Here is a 20,024-nt window from a genome sequence, read left to right as displayed (position 1 = left end):
CCAGCAGCATGAAAATGGATTAACACAATGGGTCTTACAAGTTTCACAGATGCATGAATTTAAGCTTTAAAAAATTAAGTGACTTGCTTTAAATGACTCAGTGAAGAAGCACTGCAACAAGTAAGAGAAATTAGAGTCTTAAAGAAATGTTTTTAAATAAACAAAGGAGTGATTTAGTTTGAAAAAATACATGAAAACATTTTAAAAGGTAAATACACCAAATGTTATCAATGTTTTTCTCTGTATGGAGTAGTTTTTATTTAAAAAATTTGTATTTTCCCTTCTACAATAAGCATAATCAAAAAAACTGTCTTTTATAAAAAGAAAACTGTTAAGACAGATAAAATTAATTATGTTTTCATGCAGGGCAGGAGGAAGCCGGGCAAAGTGCTACCATTTGAGGGACTGGGATCAAGAAGCAATAATTTATTCATTCAACAAATGTTTACTGAATTTCTACTTTGTTACAAGGAAACGAAAAAAAGAGAATGAACAAAAGAAGACAGGATAATTAAGAAGACAGAAGCAATGAGCAATGAAGTAGAGAGAATTCCCATGAAGTGATCTCATTCTCATTAAAATAGAAAGTGAAGTCAGTGGGTAAATGTGAGGGTGGAGGTGAGTCTAGGACCTTGAGTATGTACACAAAAGTGGAAAAGATCACTGTGGTTTGCTTTGAAGCCCAGAAGCAAAAGTATAGAGGAAAGAAAACAGAGGCTGTCCAGAGTCGAAGAGTGTCAAGATGAAAAGGCAAGGGTCAAGAAGATAAATGAATTTTGAAGCCAGATTGACCTTTCATTTTCTTAAAACTCCAATGTGGAAGTTACTATGGATGGGTGGAGATAAAAGAGAAAATCCTGGAGTTAAATTATAGGATGGGAGTGGAGGGTAGAATCCTGAAAAAAAAAAACACTTCGATGCAGGTAGATGGTATGGAGTCCAAAAGAATGCCCTTAAGTGATCATTAATGAGCAACAGTCTGGAAGCTCACCAAAGCTATTTGTGGAAACTGCATTTATTCAATTTATAGAGTTCTAACTTAATTGGCGAGAAGAACATAATCCATCTTTCTGTGACACTCAGATACATTTGAAGTGATCATTTCAGGGCATAATCAGAATTTTTAGACATCTTAGAAATTATATCCTGAAGTTTCAAATGTTATTAACATTCTTGACGAAAGTCTTCCATCTCTAGTGAATACAGTACATTTTTGTTGTTAGGCAAATGGGTGTGATGCTCACGGCACTCCTCCTGTGTCTCCCATTCTGCTTTAGTTAGCTCATCCATCAATTAAGAGGACACACTTAAACTGTTCAAAGACAATCCAGAGAAGTCCTTAGCCTAGGACGGTCCAGCCAAACTGATGTGCTGCTGTTTCGGCTACAGCCCTTACTCAGACGGAATTCACTCAGTGCCGGAGGTAGAGAGACACTGCCTTATTTGTTTTGGCAATAATTGTCTCCCTGCCCTGAAAGAGGCCCTAAAATTGCTTCTATGTTTAGAAACAAGATTACTCTGTTGAGGCTGCTGGTCAGAGAGTCTCACCTCCTTATAGAAGTCTGTTATTCCTAGGGCTCTATTTCGTAATTTCAGCCTTGGTGGTGCTTGGTTGATGAAGAGGCATTTGTTCCACACAGACAAGGACACAGGAAGCCTTATTAGCATGAGTGCTGGAGGAGGTCACTGTGGCTACTTCCTATGGGAACATTAATCGTGGGGGCTTTATTGCCTCCCAACTACTCTGACTAAACATTATGACAGATTCAAGTTTCTGGTGGCTTTGATTGAATAAGGAGGACAATTTCATTGTTAAAGAAGGTGGACTTCAAGCCAATAGATTAAAAAGTAAATCCAAATTCAATAATTTTCAGTTACTCACATACAGAGGAAAAGATAAGCATTGCCGCTTAGTGAGTATCTCTGTGCAGGGGAAGCAGGGGTTTCTTGGTCATCCATGCATGATCTCTTCTCTATGTGTCACAGGAAAACCATCAAAACATTCCGAGCCACCACAGCAGCCAGGACCTCTCTCAGTACACTTCTAAGCCACTCTTCAATCCCTGATCTAAATTATCCAAAAGGTAGTACTTGGGTCCTCAGTAAATACTTCCCATTAATTTAATCTAAGCCCAGGATTTTAAAATCCCAGATAGCTCATTCAGTATTTACATTAACCATATGCTCCCTGACTTTACACCACAAAATCACCCTTGTTATTTAAGGACGGGAGGCAGTTGTATACACAGACTGACTGTAGAGATTTTGTATTTTATCATGACCAATTTCAATTTATTGTCCCTCTAAGTTATGATGAATAAAAGTCATACTCGTTGCCTTAAAGAGAAGATTTGTCTTCCAAAAGAAAATCTCAGCAGATTAATGTAAGACCTTCCATGCCAAAATTAAAGCCAGCTAGATTTGTTTAAACTTTAAAATGAAAAATGCATTGCCTCTTTTTCCTTGCTGCCCCCACTCAGCATGAAAGCTTCTCCTCACACAGTGTTCCTCCATCTCAGTTAATAGCAATTCTAATGTACCAAATAGCCCCAAGGCTATGGAATCATCGTTGACGTCCCTCTCCAGTGCAGAAGTCAACCCTGATGGCATTACTTTCAGAATGTGTCCACAGCCTGATGACTTCTCATGACCTCTGCTGGTCCTACCTCAACCTATGCCACCACTCTCTGTGACACACTGGATTCTTCTCAGCATTCTCCAATTTGGTCTTCCTGCTTTCACTTCTTTTCTCTCCATTCCCCTATTGAGCAAGTCATGTCACTCCTCCACCATTCCAAGGGCAAAAGTCTTTCACCAGGTCTCCAGCTGCTCACTGACTTCTACCACTTGCTCTCTGACTCATTCCCCTCCACTCTCATGGCTGTTCCTCAGTCACATCAAGTGTTCTTCCCCAAGGCCTTTGCACATGCTATTCTCTCAGCCTGGAATGTTCTTCCTCCAGTTGACCACATGGCTTAATTCCTCTCTTCCTTCTGGTTTCTTCCCAAATGCTAACTCAACAGAAGAAGTCAAATCTCACCGCCCCACCCATATAAAGCAGTTACAGCTGCCTGCTACCTTGTACCCTCTCACCTTGCCCTGCTTTATTTTCCCTTTATAGCAATTATCACCCCCTTGACTTATGACGTATTTATTTGCTTATTGTATGTCTCCTCCAATACCTGGCCCACAGAAGGCATTCAGTAAACTTTTTTTTGAGTAAACAGTGCTGATAATCATAATAAAGACCTGTTTGGTCCCTGGATTTCCTACAGAGCAGTAGTAAGAGAGACAGCAAGATGCAAACGTAGCATCTTCAACATAACAACCATGGCTGATCACTCAACAGTAACCAAGGACCTCTGTGGAAGCATAAAACAAAAACTAAAATGAGCTACACTAACTTAATAAATTTTAAGCCTAAAGGAATATAATTATTTCAAAACTTGGTGAATTGATTCAAACCTGAAATACATCTAAATAAATAAATTAAATAATAAATCTATCTCCTACTACAAATTTCAAACATCAGTGCAAACCTGAACCAAGCTGATGCTTGTCTCACCTCTCGAGTAAAATGCTGCAGAGCCTTTGAGAAGACATTTATGGCTCCAATGAAGCAACAAGCATTATACTCGTTCTTTTTAGGCATGACCTCTTATGCCAGTTACTACAATATTTCTCTGTGCCTATTGATATTTCTCTGCTAGAGTAGATTGTTCGTGTTTTCTTTCCATTTTTTCTCCTTTCACTCCTGGCCATAATCCAGACCAAGCAAATAGTTATTTGGGGCTCCTCAGTCAAGGGGTTGGTTTTAGCTATGACCTGAGAGACAACAGCACTGGCTAGGGATGAGGATTTCATAGTACAAGGTCTCTGGGAGGTGCTGAGATTTTAACTAAGGGTTGCCAAAAGCCATATCCAGGGATAAAGCAAAAATCAGAAACATTGCTAAGTTCCCTCAAAGTATCAAGTGAAAAGAATATGGGGGAAGTAAACTCTTTCAGTTATTCACAAAATACATGTTTGGATTGGAGTTAAAAGGATGAACAAAAAGCATCCCATACCTTCAAGTTGCCCTCAGTTTGGAAAAAGCAGACAAGTACATAGGTGAATATTATATACAGTAATAAATGCTAGGCTTTATGGGCAAATATAGGAGGGAATGTCATCCAAACAAGGCTTTGGTAGAAGAGACTTGGGTTCTAAATCCAATTCCTCATTTCCTAACCGACATTTTGGGAAAATTACATAAATCCCCCAACTTTGATTTCCTTAAGGGGGTAGGAGAGGTCTATAATAAAAACGATTTTTAAAGCAGCTAAAATTTGTATTATGTGCTGGGCACATTTGTTTCCTTCTGGTATGCGAAGATTATGTTAAAAGTTGTTATTAATATTCCATTTCTTAACTTTATGAGGTACATACTGAAGATGATATCAAGGAGTTTCCTGATGGAAGCCCATGGTGGGGAAGTGGGGCAGGGATTAGGGGAACTGTCAGGAGATGTGAGGGGGAGAAGTGTGTGATCAAATCACTTTGCCAAGTTCTTCTTTTGCTAGTCTGTATTAATCTGGCCACTCTCTGTGCATCTAGAGTCCTAAGAGGAATCTAGAAAATAAAAGAACTAGTGAATGTGAGATAAGACAGAATTTTTTTAACTCACCAAAAATAAGATTCTGAGGTTAAATCCCTTCTTGTCAATGTCTTGAATCCCCTCAAACTGAAATAAAAGCCATAAATGCAACCTCAATAGACGCCCACGCATAAAGCTGGGAAAGAATTCTTTTGGGTCAGCAAATGAGAACTTAGCCATACTCTTCTCTGGAAGACCCAGAAACTCAGGTATCTTGAACTGAAGAAGGAAATGTGGGTACTTCAGGTTGTTTCCTAAGGGAACTCTCTCTCTAACACTGATTTATCCATGATAACAGTGTTCCTCAACTCTCTACACTACTGCTATGGTAACAGTAGGGTTACTATAACAATAGTTACCTTCTACTGAAATAGCTATTATCTGCTCAACAAGGTGCAAATTATTTTATATGCATATTACATTTAGTTCTTGTAATAATGTTATGAAATAAACTTTATTTTCTCCAAGTTATAAGTGAGGATATTCAGCCCTAAAGAAATTAAACAATTTGCCCACGATCACACTCTTATTAGCTTGAGCAATATGAAATGGCTGACATTCCACAATTTTTTAACCAATACACATGGCGGTTTCACCTGGTCAAACCCTGGTGAGTGGCAGAGCCTGTCCAAGCTGGGCCTGATCTGTGTAGTCAGTCACTATGTCAGATACTTCCCAATGAACCAGAGACAACAGAAAACCTGGCACGGGCATGCATAATGCTACGTTTTAATAAAGTCATTTACGTCTTCATTCTACCTTCTATTACAAAGATATTTGAAACTAATTGATTTTATAAACTGTGAATTTAGAATTTAGCCTGCATTTTTATGCAATCACCTCTCTTTGTCCTTACGGGAAATTGAGGTTAAGAAAAATTTCTTGGTAGTGTTTGACAGACTCTAAACATTATTCACCCACATGACATCTATTTATTCAGAGTAATACCGTTAAGAATCTCTTACAAAATTCTGTCCCTAAAAGGAAAGTTATGTTCTGTAACAATAGCAAAGAATGCATATAAGATAAGCTGACTGAAGAAATCTCTGCAGATTTATGCCATCGCAACAACTGACAGGGATTCATTTAATCACTCAGGCATTTCTATTAAGCTGGTATAGGCTGAAAGAATAACTTAAAGAAACTCATAAAGTATTTCTGATTTGGAATGGACTTAATTGGCTTTACCATTAAGTATTTTTCTAGTATCTAATATTTTGAAAGATTCTAATGTTCATTGAATACCAAAGCATGATGTGTATCTTAATGTATCTACTTAATAGCATCTGATGATAAGAAACATCTGCCAATAAAAACTGGAAAACTTTACAGGAAAAAAACCCAACTTATTCTTAAAGTGGCCCAGAACCTGTTAAAAAGATTACCATATGAGTCTGCTTGTTATTTTTCTTTCAAAAAACTATTTACAAATTAGAGTATACAAAATTCTTTTTATATAAAGAATTTTACAAAGCAGCTGACATTTGCTCATTTCTACATGTATGTAAGAACTGTTATAAGAATTTTAATTCAATTTCCTTTATTTTTATAACAAATCTGAGCGAAACCACCAAGTGCTTTATTACAGTTGCAGTGGTTTCTAGCCTATGGTTGTTCACATCAATGGGTGCGAGTGGAGTGGGCACAGTGAGCAAATATCTATTGCTTCCTGACTGAATATTCTCTGGGATTAAAAATCTGACCTTCCTGATAGATTGTTCAACCTTTCTGCCTGGGAGGTGTTAACTCCTAGAGAGAGGTCTCTTTACTCTAATTTCCCTGAGAATCCAGTGGACTGCATAACAAACATTATTTCCTGACATAAAATAGGCCTAATTCATCATCTTAAGTTTTCACATGTGAATTTAGGGTCATTTACTTCTAATTTAATAAAATATTAAAATACGAATGTTTAATCATTAGCTAACTGAATTCTAAACACCATCTTAAATAAATAGCTTCTAAGTAGAAGTCCAGTATGGGATAAAATATGATAATTATAGGTGTGCAAATCTAATATAACCAATTTGAATATGAAATCACAGAAAAAGGTAAGAAATTACATCCAAAATTTGGAAAAATGTGTATTTTCTCAGTATGGACCTCCCTAGTATAACCCAACACATTAAAAGTGTTTCAAATTCAATTTTTGTACATTTACAGCATCAACTTCAGGTCAAGTCTGACCCGTTTACAAATAATATGTTTTATCCTGTATTTGATCATTAAAATGAAGCTTCAAAGAGTAATTGAAAGAAAACTACATGATAACATAAGGGACACTTTAAGCTAAAGTTTGCAAAATATAATTTAACACTGTATCATACCAACATTTTCAGTTCTTTTTCTACTGCTATTAGCTGTATCCTAAATAAGCTACAACAGTGCTAACTTATGTTATGTCCTAATCTCTATCCAGAGTAGTACAATAAACTTAGATGAACTTGTTTCAGAAGCAGAAATGATTACTTCTAAAAAGTAAAAAGGGAGAAAAATTAAGCCCTCTTAAAAATCTTTTTGTTTTGAATGTTGGCATAGTTACTAAAGAGAAATTTATATTCTGGAGACTTCTTCTTAGATGTTGAATACTGTGACCAATTGTGGTGATGGCTGAAAGAAGAATAAGATTCATGAGGAATTTCTTTTACAAACATCTTTTCAAAACCCATCCTTGCTATTATTTCCCTTCCACCTATATTAAACTTAAAATTGGCTGTATGCACAAGTTTATCACTTAAGCTAATTTTAATCATAAAGCTTCATATATAGCTATAGGTTGAATTTAATTTCTGAATGTTCAGCCAAAGTCTAAATTTAAATCCATATTTTAAATATATCTTGTGGTCAAGCTACATAAAATAAATTGCTGAATAATCCTGAGAGTATAAATACTAGAGAGAATTGTGTTTAACTTAGTACTAGAATGGCATTCTTATTCCTGGTATCTCCAGAATATTATGCTAGAAGAGTTTCTGGTTGAACACTAACAATTCTAGAATATTTCAAAAAGGGGCAATTAGAAATCATTTAGTCCAACAGTCTGTTTTTAAAAATGAGAAAACTGACTTCCAGAGATTTTGAGTGCACTGCATAAGGTCATATGGCTGTTAAATTAAGTATAGCCTAAAGATTCCTCCTTACGTATTTTAAGTTAGGCCTAAAAGCTTCTCCATACATAGTGAACTCTCACCTAACTGGAAGCGTGAGCAGACCGCACCTGATCTTATGACAAGTAGCAGAGTCTCAGCCAATCATAGCAGCCAATGTGATTTTGGCCAATCACAGGCAGCCAACTGTTTAAACCATGTTCAAATAAGGCAGACACTGCGCTGTAACTAACCCAGCTCTTTCTTTACCTCGCTTTCATTTTCCATATGTCACTTTCCTTTTTCTGTCCATAAATGTTATCTGATCATGTGGCAGTTCCTGAGTCACATCTATCCTGGTTCTGGGGCATCCCGATTTGTGAATCATTCTTTGCTCAATTAAACTCTATGAAATGTAATTTGTCTAAAGTTTTTTTTTTATTTTAACATAGCTAATTAATAGCAAAGTTGAGACTATCATCCAGGTCACCCAACTAAAATTCCATTGCACATTTGGTGGCATCAGGCTTATGTCAAAAGGTTATGAAAATAAATTCATCCCATTAAAGAAGTTTGCAAAGTGTGTTCCTTGGAGCTCTACTGCTCCTTGGAGTGATGTCAGGGATCACAGGCAAACAGGAAGACGTGCCACTGTATATTCACTTTAACCTAAGCATTTCCTCTGTTTCCCTGTTTTATATAGTGTTCTTTTGAATAGTATTTTATGTTTTAGAAGATTCTCCTACCATAAAAAAAGAAGGTTTGAAAACTAGTTCCCAATCCCTGGTTCCAGATAGTAAAACTAAAACTCTTCCGCTACCAATACCTAAAAGTGACTGAGTAAAATAAAGTAAGCATTCTTTTAAGGGGTTATGTAACTTTGTAAAAATACCCTATGTCCAAAACGCAGAGAGACTGAAATAAAAGGAATCTCTTGGAAATGATTGTCCTTTCCTTAGGTGTGTAAATGGAGTACCAGAAAAAGAGAACAGATGAGATAGGGAATAGCAATATTTGAGGAATAATGGCTGAGAATTTTTCAGCATAGAAAGTTAGAAAGCACAATGAGTTTTAGGCAGAATTAAAACAAAACAAAACATCAAACCTCAATATATGAGATAAAAACTTCCCAACGCCAAAGATAAGGAGAAATTAAGTGTTAGAAAAGACATATAGCTTATAATAGCAGACTTTCTTTTCTCTCTCTCTTTTTTACTTTTTTTTTTTTTTTGAGACAGGGTCTCACTCTTTCACCCATGCTCGAGTGCAGTGGTATGATCATGGCTCACTACAGCCTCCACCTACCAGGTTCAAGAGATTCTCCAGCCTTGGGCTCCCGTGTAGCTAGGACTATAGGCATGTGCCACCACGCCTAGCTAATTTTTATATTTTTTTGTAGAGGTTGGATTTCGCCATGTTGCCCAGGCTGGTCTCAAACTCCTGGACTCAAGTGATCCACCTGCCTCGGCCTCCCAAAGTGCTGGGATTATAGGCAAGGAGTCACCACGCCCAGTCAATAGCAGACTTTCAACAGTGAAAATAAGGCAATAAAACAATCGAGCAATTTTCAAAGTCCTGATAAAATAACTGATATCTGAGAATATTCTCAAAAGTAAGGATAAAATAACCTTATTCTCTACCCAGTGCAAACTCAACTTATTTCTTACAAACCCTCTCTGAAAGAAAGGTCATACTTGTTGAAGAAGGAAATTGAATCCTGAAGAAGGAAACTGAATTCCAAAGAAGTGTAGGCAGAAGTTATTAAACGTATGGGTAAATATAAGTATGGTGTCAACCTGTTCAGGCTGTTTTTAACAGAATACCATAAACAGGGTGGATTGTAAGCAACAGAAAATTATTTCTCATTGTTCCGAAAGCTGGAAAGTGCAAGGTCAGGGTGATGGCAGATTAGATATCTAGTGAGGATTTGCTTCAGATTCATAGACCGCATCTTCCCACTGCATCCACACATGGCAGGAGGGGGCAAGGGAACTCTCTTGGGTCTCTTTTGTAAGGGTACAAATCCCATACCTGAGGGCTCCACCCTCATGAGCTAATAATATCCCAGAGGCCTCTCCTCCTGACACCATCACACTGGGAATTAGAATTTCAACATATGAATTTTTGGAGACACAAACATTCTGTCTATAACTCATGAACTTTATAAAATAATGAGTATAATGATTCATATAATGTTAAAATAATGTTAAATTAAAATGCTGTAAATCAGCAATACAGTAGTCAGTTTTGCTTTCTGCAGATTCTACCTATGGCCAATTGAGGTCAGAAAATATTAAGTGGGAAATTTCAGAAATAGACAATTCATAGGTTTAAGTTGCAGGTCATTCTGATGAAGTCTCGTGCTGTCCTGCTCCATCCCACCCAGGACAGGAATCATCCCTCTGTTCAGATATCCACACTGTCCTTTAGTCACTTAGTAACTGTCTCGAATATCACCTCAACTCTCTCAGTATCACCGTGCTTGTGTTCAAATTACTCATTTTAATTAATAATGGTCTCAAACTGCAAGAGTAGTGATACTGGCACATTGTTATAATTGTTCTAATTTACTATTGTTGTTGTTAATATCTTGCTGTGCCTCATTTATAAATTAAACTTTATCATAGTATGTATAGGAAAAAACATAGTATATATAGTATTTGATACTATCCAGGGAGGCTTCAGGTATCGCTTGGGAGTCTTGGAGTATTCCCTGTAAATAAGGGGGGACTACCATACATAAAATGAGAGGGAGGTGATCAGAATTCAAGCATTATAAGAATCTTGCATATTTTTAAAGAAAATACAAGTAGTAATTAACATTAGACTTTTATAAGCCAAACATTCACGTCAAACATGTAAGGTGTAACCACTGAAAGAATAAAAATAAAATACATAAGCTTCAACCTGGTAAAAAGGGGAAAGTAAAATAAAGAAATGTACGTAAAGGAAAAAAATAAAGCAAATACAAAAGAAGCTAAATAATAATAAAGTAAAAATTTCACGACTCAAACAAATATTTTAGCAATTATAATAAGTAATCAGACTATACACTAGTTAAAAGATTTTGATTGAAAATATCTAGCTAATGTGATGTTCAGAAGGGACAAAACATAAAGAAACAAAATAGCTGAAACTAAAGAAATGAAAAAGATAAATCAAAAGAATGCTAACAAAGGCAATTTGGAATAGCAACGCTCCTATCCAAAAAAAAAACTTTAATAAAAATATATATAGTGAAAGGAAAAGGTAAACCCTGCCGTGATGGTTAATATTGAGTGTCAACTTGATTGGATTCAAGGGTGCAAAGTATTGTTCCCAGGGGTGTCTGTGAGGATGTTGCCAAAGGAGATCAACATTTGAGTCAGTCGACTGGGAGAAGCAGACCCATCCTCAATCTGGGTGGGCACCATGTAATCAGCTATCAGCACAGCTAGAATAAAGCAGGCAGAACAAAGTGGAATGAAGTGACTTGCTGAGCCTTCTGGCCTTTATCTTTCTTCTGTGCTGGATGCTTCCTGCCCTTGAACATCAGATTCCAAGTTCTTCAGCTTTTGGACTCTTGGACCTACACCAGTGATTTGCGGGGGGCTCTTGGGCCTTCACCACATACAGAAGGCTGCACTGTCGGCTTCCCTACTTTTGAGGTTTTGGAACTCGGCCTGGTTCCCTCGCTCCTCAGCTTGCAGACGGTCTATTGTGGGACTTCATCATGTGATTGTGTGAGTCAATACTCCTTAATAAACATCCCTCCATATATTCATCTATCCTATTAGTCCTGTCCCTTTAGAGAACCCTGACTAATACATCTACTAACGTTTTTTAAAAGGAAATATTGGCAGGGCGCGGTGGCTCACGCCTGTAATCCCAACACTTTGGGAGGCTGAGGCAGGCAGATCACGAGGTCAGGAAATCAAGACCATCCTGGCTAACACGGTGAAACCCCATCTCTACTAAAAAAAACACACAAAAAATTAGCTGGGCGTGGTGGCGGGCACCTGTAGTCCCAGCTACTTGGGAGGCTGGGGCAGGAGAATGGCATGAACCCAGGAGGCAGAGCTTGCAGTGAGCCAAGATCACACCACTGCACTCCAGCCTGGGCGACAGAGGAGACTCCATCTCAAAAAAGAAAAAAAAAAAAGGAAATATTTACCACGGTATTATAAAAATTATTGTATGCAGGTAATAACATAGCCTCGAAGTATAAAAACAAAAAATGAGAGAATTATATAGAAATATTCACAAATTCATATGGCTAGAGATTTCAATGCAACCTTTACGTAAATGTCTTTATAAGGTAAAAAGTTAATAAGGACAAAAATATTTTAACACAATTAGCAAGATTGATTGATATAATATAAATAAGCCAGGCACGGTGGCTCATGCCTGTAATCCCAGCACTTCTGGAGGCTGAGGTGGGAGGATTGCTAGAGCCCCGAAGTTCAAGACCAAGCTGGGCAACATAGAGAGATTCTGTCTCTATTAAAATTTTAAAACAAAAAGTAAATAAATTAGTTCGGCATGGTGGCAGCTGCTTGGGAGGCTTAGGTGAAAGGATCACTGGAGCATGGGAGGTCAATGCTGCAGTGAGCTGTGATTCCACCACTGCACTCCAGCCTGGGCAACAGAGCAAGACCTTGTCTCTAATAATAATAATACTCATAAATAGATCTCTCCACATAGGAAATTCAGTTACAAACTTTTTTTCAAAATCTGTGGATGTTATGGGTTGAATTTATGTCCCCTCCAAAATTCATATGTTGAACTCCTAACCTCTAGTACCTTACAATGTGACTGTATTTGGAGACAGAGTCTTTAAAGAGGTAACTGTGGTTAAATGAGATCATTAGGGTGGACCCTAGTCTAATATGACTGGTATCTTTGTAGGAAGAGGAGATCAAGACACCGACAAGATGAGGTTAAGACCATGTGAAGACAGAGAGAGAAGACTGCAATCCACAGGCCAAGGAGAGAGGACTCAGAAGAAGCAACCTGGCTAATACCTTTATCTCAGACTTCTGGCATCCATTATTATTAAACAACAGATTTCAGTTGTTTAAGCCACTAGCCTGTGGTATTTTGTATCATGGCATTTCTAGCAAATACAATGAATAATTTATAACAATTAACCAGGTATTAGGCTAAAACGCAAATTTTCAAATAGAAATAATAGAGATAAATAATAATAATAGTTTTTTTCTGACCAAAATAGAATTTATAATAATTTTGTAATACAGTGAGAAAGAAAAAATATATTTAAAATTTAAAAATTTAAATTTAAAACATTATTAAAAGACATGCACTTAGATTTTTGGGGTTCAGAAAATATATCACTTTGAACATTAAAATATATTTAAATATAATAATGAAATAATTACAAATCACACTTTGTAGTAAGCAACTAAAGCATTACTTAGAGAAAGACGCATATAAGTTTAGTGTTCAAGTCAATAAGGTAAATAAAGATAAATGAAGAACCAATGAAGTAATAATATAAACAGAAATTCATGATACAGAAGACAAAGCAGCCAACACATGCTTCATGGGCGAGTTCTCATATTTGTGAAGAAAATTGCCTTTCAAGTTTTGAAATAAAATAAGAGAAAGCAGAAAAAGGTCGGGGGAAGAAGATATGGAAATAGTAAGGTCTTACACTCTTTCTGGAATGTTCCATCACATATCCATATCTATCTGTTAATGTCTGCCTTAAGAAATCAAAGTTAGGGCCGGGCATGGTGGCTCACGTCTGTAATCCCAGCACTTTGGGAGGCCGAGGCAGGTGGATCATCTGAGGTCAGGAGTTCAAGACCAGCCTGGCCAACATGGTGAAACCCTGTCTCTACCAAAAAAAATACAAAATTAGCTGGGCATGGTGGCATATGCCTGTAATCCCAGCTACTTGGGAGGCTGAGGCAGGAGAATCGCTTGAACCTGGGAGGCAGAGGTTGCAGTGAGCTGAGATGGTGCCACTGCACTCCAGCCTGTGCGACGGAGTGAGATACTGTCTCAAAAAAAAAAAAAGAAAGAAAGAAAGGGAGAGAATGAGAAAGAAAGAAAGAAAAGTCAAAGTTAGTAAGTTTCTCTGAACTTTTCAAATAGTTACCTACTCTCTATGCCACCACTTTATCTTATAAATACTTTAAATATCCTGTCCAGAAAACTGTATTATAACGATTTGTTTTCATGGTTGTCATATCTCCCATGGTGGCAATCAAAGAAAATAATGCCTTATTTCCCAGTGTTTAAAGAAGTGCTTGGCTTTCAACACATGGTTGAAGATAAACAAATCAATTAATAAATGAAGATTGAAGACTGAGGAAATTTACAATGTGGCCAAATACATACCCCAATACTTTATTTCTTCATATTTAAACTCCAAATTCCTTCAAACATTATTCATAAGACACAATTTATAGAAGCTTCAGTATTCTAGTTTCCCTCCTTTGATGACTATTCTGCTTTATATTACTGATTTTAAAACTATCTCCAAAATATTGTGGCTTAAAACGCAATAATCATTTTATTTTATTTTATTTTTTACTCTCTTTCATGGTTCCTGTTAGAAATTAGAAAAGGGTCCTCTGGGTAATTCTGGCACAAGATCTCTTTTATTAGTTTGCTGTCAGATGGTGGATAGAGCTGGAGAAGCTGGGAACTGAACAGGCACTCTCTTTTTCTCTCTTTCTGTCTCTCTCCTTCTACCCCCACCCTCCACATGAAATCATGTTGTCTCTCCATAGGGACTAGCAGCATAGCAGCCCCAGTACACTGAAAATGCTTACAGACTTGGTAAGGACTCCAACATGAATTTTCCAGGGAAGTTGTTTTTTCTTTTCTGATCTACCCCCTCATAAGACATGAAGTGTCACCTCCAGCATAATATATTGGTTAAAAGGGAGTCAATAATTTGCCTGGATTCAGGGGAAGGAAAATTAGATTCTATATCTTAGGAAGATTGTTGCAATGTTCTAGAAGGACACATAAGGCAGGAGATACTCTTGCAGTCAGCTTTCGAATATACAATCTGACACAGTCTGTTTTCTAGCCACAAAAAATCACATCCCTCTCACATACAAAATTCACTCAACCCCACCCAAAACCCACGAATTCTCATCCCACTATACTCAAGCTTGTAGGAGACCTTGTCGTCTAATCAGATTGTACACTCCAGGCTGTTCAGGTGAAGTTCCTCAGGTACAGCAAGTTGCATATTATTATTCTCAATCTAAAGGCCAGTGAACTAAAAAGACAAGTCATCTGCCCTCCTCTACACACTCAGCATACAATGGTGAGATGGGTATAAGACAACTATTAATAAACAGGCCCATTCTAAAAGTGGGGGAGAATGTACTGTGCATGAGGCAATTCTGCAACCCAACAGGACATATCTTGCCAGTTCTTTGACGGGGGCTCAGTTCTAATCTCTGGGAATTGTTCTCCATGGTTCCTGGCTCTTCCTTGTGAATTATTCTTTCTTTTCTATACAAAGTGGCCTGATTTGTACCTGAGATTTCTTCTTCCTGTCCTTCATAGGTGGAGTCTAAATGCCTCCTTTAGGCAAGCTTCTGGTGTTTCCTTTAGAATAATTGTTTTAAAATATTTGTAGGGTTTTTTAAAATAAATCATATTGGGGGTCACTCTATTACATATAAGCACAATCTCTTTGAGCTAAGACTTTAAGACTCTTAGCAGCTGTATTATTTGTGGAAGGTATGGTATTTGAAAGGCATGCCTTATGATCCTTAGAGGTACTTTTGTCTGTCTGTAAGGTTTTATAAAGTACCACTTTAGATCTTTTAAAGATCTTAACAAGAACTCCAAATTTTACCTATTCTTTTTTCTGAGGTCCTTTCTTTGAGAACATTTTGCTGGGAAAAAAAAAGACTGTTCTTCACCCTTTACGTTATATGTCCTCTAAATTCTACTCGAAAGCTGAAAAATATGCCCTTTAGTTCATCTCTCACTTCTCCTCAGGCACCCTCAACATTCTGCCTGGAAATCTTAGCTGTCACTGAGATGATTAGGTTGATTTCCTCTTTTCCATGTTACTGCAAAGAACAGTCCTGCTAAACTTCCCACGCAATAACAGGACTCTCACTTCCCCCAGCTTCCAATAATATTTCCTTCACTTTCTTCTATGCCTTTACTGACAGCTCCTAAGGCCATTAGGATTCTAACACTTTTCTGGAGACCCTTCCAATTTTTACTAAAATGCTCTTCGAGATCAAGCTCCTGTCTTTCACCCAGTACCAAAACCAATGCAACATGCTTTAGATTTTTGTTACAGCAGCACCTCACGTCCAGGTGTCCAATTCTGTCCCAGTGTATTAGTCTGTTCTCATGCTGCTGATAAAGACATACCTGAGACTGGGCAATTTATGAAAGAAAGAGGTTTAATGAACTTACAGTTCCATATGGCTGGAGAGGCCTCACAATTACGGCAGAAGGCAAGGAATAGCTGGCCATGTCTTATGTGGATGGCAGCAGACAAAAAGAGAGAGCTTGCGTAGGGAAACTGCTGTTTTTAAAACTATCAGATCTCATGAGACTTATTCACTGTCATGAGAACTGCACAAGGAAGACCTACCCCCATGATTCAATTACTTCCCACCGGGTCCCTCCCACAATATGTGGGAATTCAAAATGAGATTTGTGTCCCCACAGCCAAACCATATCATTCCACCCTTGGCCCCTCCCAAATTTCATGTCGTCACATTTCAAAACCAATCATGCCTGCCCAATAGTCCCCTAAAGCCTTAACTCATTTCAACATTAACTCAAAGTCAAGAGTCCAAAGTCTTATCTGAGACAAGTCCCTTCTGCCCATGAGCCTGTAAAATCAAAAGCAAGTTAGTTTCTTCCTAGATACAATGGAGGCACAGGCATTGGGTAAATACAACCATTCCAAATGGGAGAAATTGGCCAAAACAAAGGAGATCCATGCTCCAGGCAAGTCCAAAATCCAGTGGGGGCAGTCAAATCTTAAAGCTCCAAAATGATCTCCTTTGACTCCATGTCTCACATCCAGGTCACGCTAATGCAAGACCTGGATTTCCATGGTTTTGGGCAGCTCCACCCCTGTGGCTTTGGAGGGTACAGCCTCCCTCCCAGCTGCTTTCACAGACTGGCATTGAGTGTCTGCGGCTTTTCCAGGTGCATTGTGCAAGCTGTCAGTGGACTTACCATTCTGGGGTCTGGAGGACACTGAGCCTTTTCTCACAGCTCCACTATGTGGTGCCCCAGTGGGGACTCTGTGTGGGAGCTCCAACCCCACATTTCCCTTCTGTACTGCCCTAGCAGAGGTACTCCATGAGTGCCCCATCCTTGCAGCAAAATTCTGCCTAGACAACCAGGCATTTCCAAACATCCTCTGAAATCTAGACAGAGGTTCCCTAACCTCAGTTCTTGACTTCTGTACACCTGCAGGCTCTACACCATGTGGAAGCTGCCAAGGCTTGGGGCTTTCAACCTCTGAAGCCACAGCCCAAGCTGTACCTTGGCCCCTTTTAGCCATGGCTTGAGGGGTTAGGACACAGGGTACCAAGTCCCTAGGCTGCACAGAGCAGGGGGCCCTAGGTCTGACCCATGAAACCATTTTTTTCCTCATAGGCCTCCAGTCCTGTGGTGGGAGGGGCTGCCACAAAGGTCTCTGAAATGCCCTGGAGACATTTCCCCCATTGTCCTGGCAATTAGCATTTGGCTCCTCGTTACTTAAACAAATTTCTGCAACTGGCTTGAATTTCTCCTAAGAAAATGGGCTTTTCTTTTCTATTGCATTGTCAGGCTGCAAACTTTCTGAACTTTTATGCTCTGTTTCTCTTTTAAAACTGAATGCTTTTAACAACACCCAAGTCAGTTTTGAATGTTTTGCTGCTTAGAAATTTCTTCTGCCAGGTATCTTAAATCATCTCTCAAGTTCAAAGTTCCACAAATTTCTAGAGCACGGGCAAAATGCCACCAGTCTCTTTGCTAAAACATAACAAGAGTCATGTTTCCTCCAGTTCCCAATGAATTCCTCATTTCCATCTGAGACCACCTCAGTCTGGACTTTATTGTTCATACCACTATCAACATTTTGGGCAAAGCCAGTCAATAAGTCTCTAGGAAGTTCCAAACTTTCCCACACTTTCCTGCCTTCTTATGAGCCTTCCAAACTGTTCCAACCTTTGCCTGTTACCCAGTTCCAAAGTTGCTTCCACATTTTCAGGTATCTTTCTAGTAGCGCCCCACTCCCTGTACCAATTTACTGTATTAGTCTGTTCTCATGCTGCTGATAAAGACATACCCAAGACTGAGCAATTTATAAAAGAAAGAGATTTAATGAACTTACAGTTCCACATGGCTGGGGAAGCCTCACAATCATGGCAGAAGGCAAGGAGGAGCAAGTCATGTTTTACATAGATGGCAGCAGGCAAAAAGAGAGAGCTTGTGCAAGAAAATTCCTGTTTTAAAACCATCAGCTCTCTAACACTTATTCACTATCACTAGAACAGTACAGGAAAGACCTGCCACCATGATTCAATTACCTCCCAAAGGGCCCCTCTCACAACATGTGGGAATTCAAGACAAGATTTGGGTGGGGACACAGAAAAACCATATCACCTAGTTACTGTTGTTACATAACAAACCACTCCAAAACTGTGTGATCTAAAACAGCAACATTCAGTGTATTCTCTCTCATGGGTTCTGTGGGTCAAGATTTGGCAAGGGCTTATCTATGTGGTTCCCAATCAGATTTTTTCATTAGAGAGACAAGTTTGGACGGAGCTTGTGCATCTCTTTCTGTAATCTCAGGGCATCTTCTTTGGTCTATTGTTTTGGTGGTGGGGGTGCTAGTTTGAGCTTCTTCATGTCATTGTAGCCTCAGGGCATTGGAACTGCTTACATTGGTGGCTCAGGATTCTAACATTAGTCTAGAAGCAAGGCAAAAGTTTCATTGTCTTTTCTGACATAGCTTTTAGGTCATGCAACACCACATCTTCCACATTCCATTGGTTACAAATGAGACAGAGATCCTCCCAGATATCGGAAGAAGAGAATCAGCTTCCACCTCTTGATGGAGGAGTGTAAACGTTCTCAAATAGGGGTCAGGAAACTAGAGCCTATGGGCCAAACTTAGCCTGCTAGCTGGTATTGTAATGAAGATTTGTTGGAATACAAACAGTCTTCACTCATACATTTATGTATTGTCTATAGCCACTTTTGTATTGCAGCAGCAAAGTTGAGTAGTTGCCATAGGCACCACGTGGCCCACAAAGCTTAAATATTTACTAGCGTTGTTTTTTTTGTTTTGTTTTACAGAAAACGTCTGCTGACTCCTGTTCTAAAAGAATAAGTGGGACAGGAGATATTGTTACGGCCATTTTTGAAAGATACAATCTACACTAATTTCTTAAGTTTCATAAACGTATTTCAAGAGTTAAATGAGTGAAAGTTATGGAATTAAGGATTAGGAAAATATTAATATAAATTGAAATATGTCTTTAAAAATTGTCATTCATTAACAAAATTCAAAGTAGAATATATACTACTCAAAGCTTTGGAATAAACAAATGCAAATAAAATGGATCCAAGGAGGCATATAAGACCAAAAAAACTACATGTACAATAATTTAAGGAACAAAGGTAAAATTAAATATATCTTATAGTAAATATTAATGGGCTAAACATCCCACTTAAAATATAGACTTCAACTAGAGTTTCAAAAAGCCAGCTAAAGATATCTAATAAGAAATACACCAAAAGACAAGCACACAGAAGTTTTAAGATAAGGAAGCAATGGGTCAAAGTAATTCACAGTCCAAGCCTTTGCAGTTAGACAGTTATTTGAATTGACACTACCAACTATATGATTTTGGACAGTTTGCTTTCTCTGACATTGTTTCCTCATGTGTAAAATACGATAAGAATATCTACACCATATGATACCATGATGATGAAATAAGATGATGTATGAAAAATGCTTAGCATCATAACTGTATTACTAAATGTTAAATTAATTATTTATTTTTATCATAAGAAGTTAAGTAAAAAAATATGTTGTATATCTTTATTTTAGCATACCGAATGTACTTGCAAAGTTTCTGAAAAGCTGTTTGGCAATACACGTCAAGGGCCTTAAAATTCATGCCCTTTGACCTGATCAAAGGAATATATCATAGAGAAATAACAGAAATGTGCTCAAGTATTTGTATCCAAGGATATTAGCCACAGCTTTATTCGTGATAGCAGAGAGACAGACATCATCCTAAAGCTCCAGAGTCAAGCCATTGTAAAATTAGGACACAATTAATAAAAATAAT

At 38.0% G+C, this 20,024-nt stretch overlaps 1 long non-coding RNA gene across 1 annotated transcript in view; it reads right to left on the bottom strand.

Annotated features, from left to right (window-relative positions):
* The window catches only part of LOC129533034 (uncharacterized), a 52,506-nt gene extending 36,268 nt beyond the window's left edge, over positions 1–16,238 (bottom strand). Inside the window, exon 1 of the long non-coding RNA XR_008679041.2 lies at positions 16,129–16,238. This is a non-coding gene — a long non-coding RNA (uncharacterized lncRNA). The remainder of the gene's footprint in view (positions 1–16,128) is intronic.
* Between the last annotated feature and the right edge of the window lie 3,786 nt (positions 16,239–20,024).

The sequence above is a fragment of the Gorilla gorilla genome, chromosome 3, assembly GCF_029281585.2.
Source record: "Gorilla gorilla gorilla isolate KB3781 chromosome 3, NHGRI_mGorGor1-v2.1_pri, whole genome shotgun sequence".
Lineage (NCBI taxonomy): Eukaryota > Metazoa > Chordata > Mammalia > Primates > Hominidae > Gorilla > Gorilla gorilla.
Note: the sequence above shows the minus strand (reverse complement) of the source record. Positions and strands in the feature narration are given on the sequence as shown.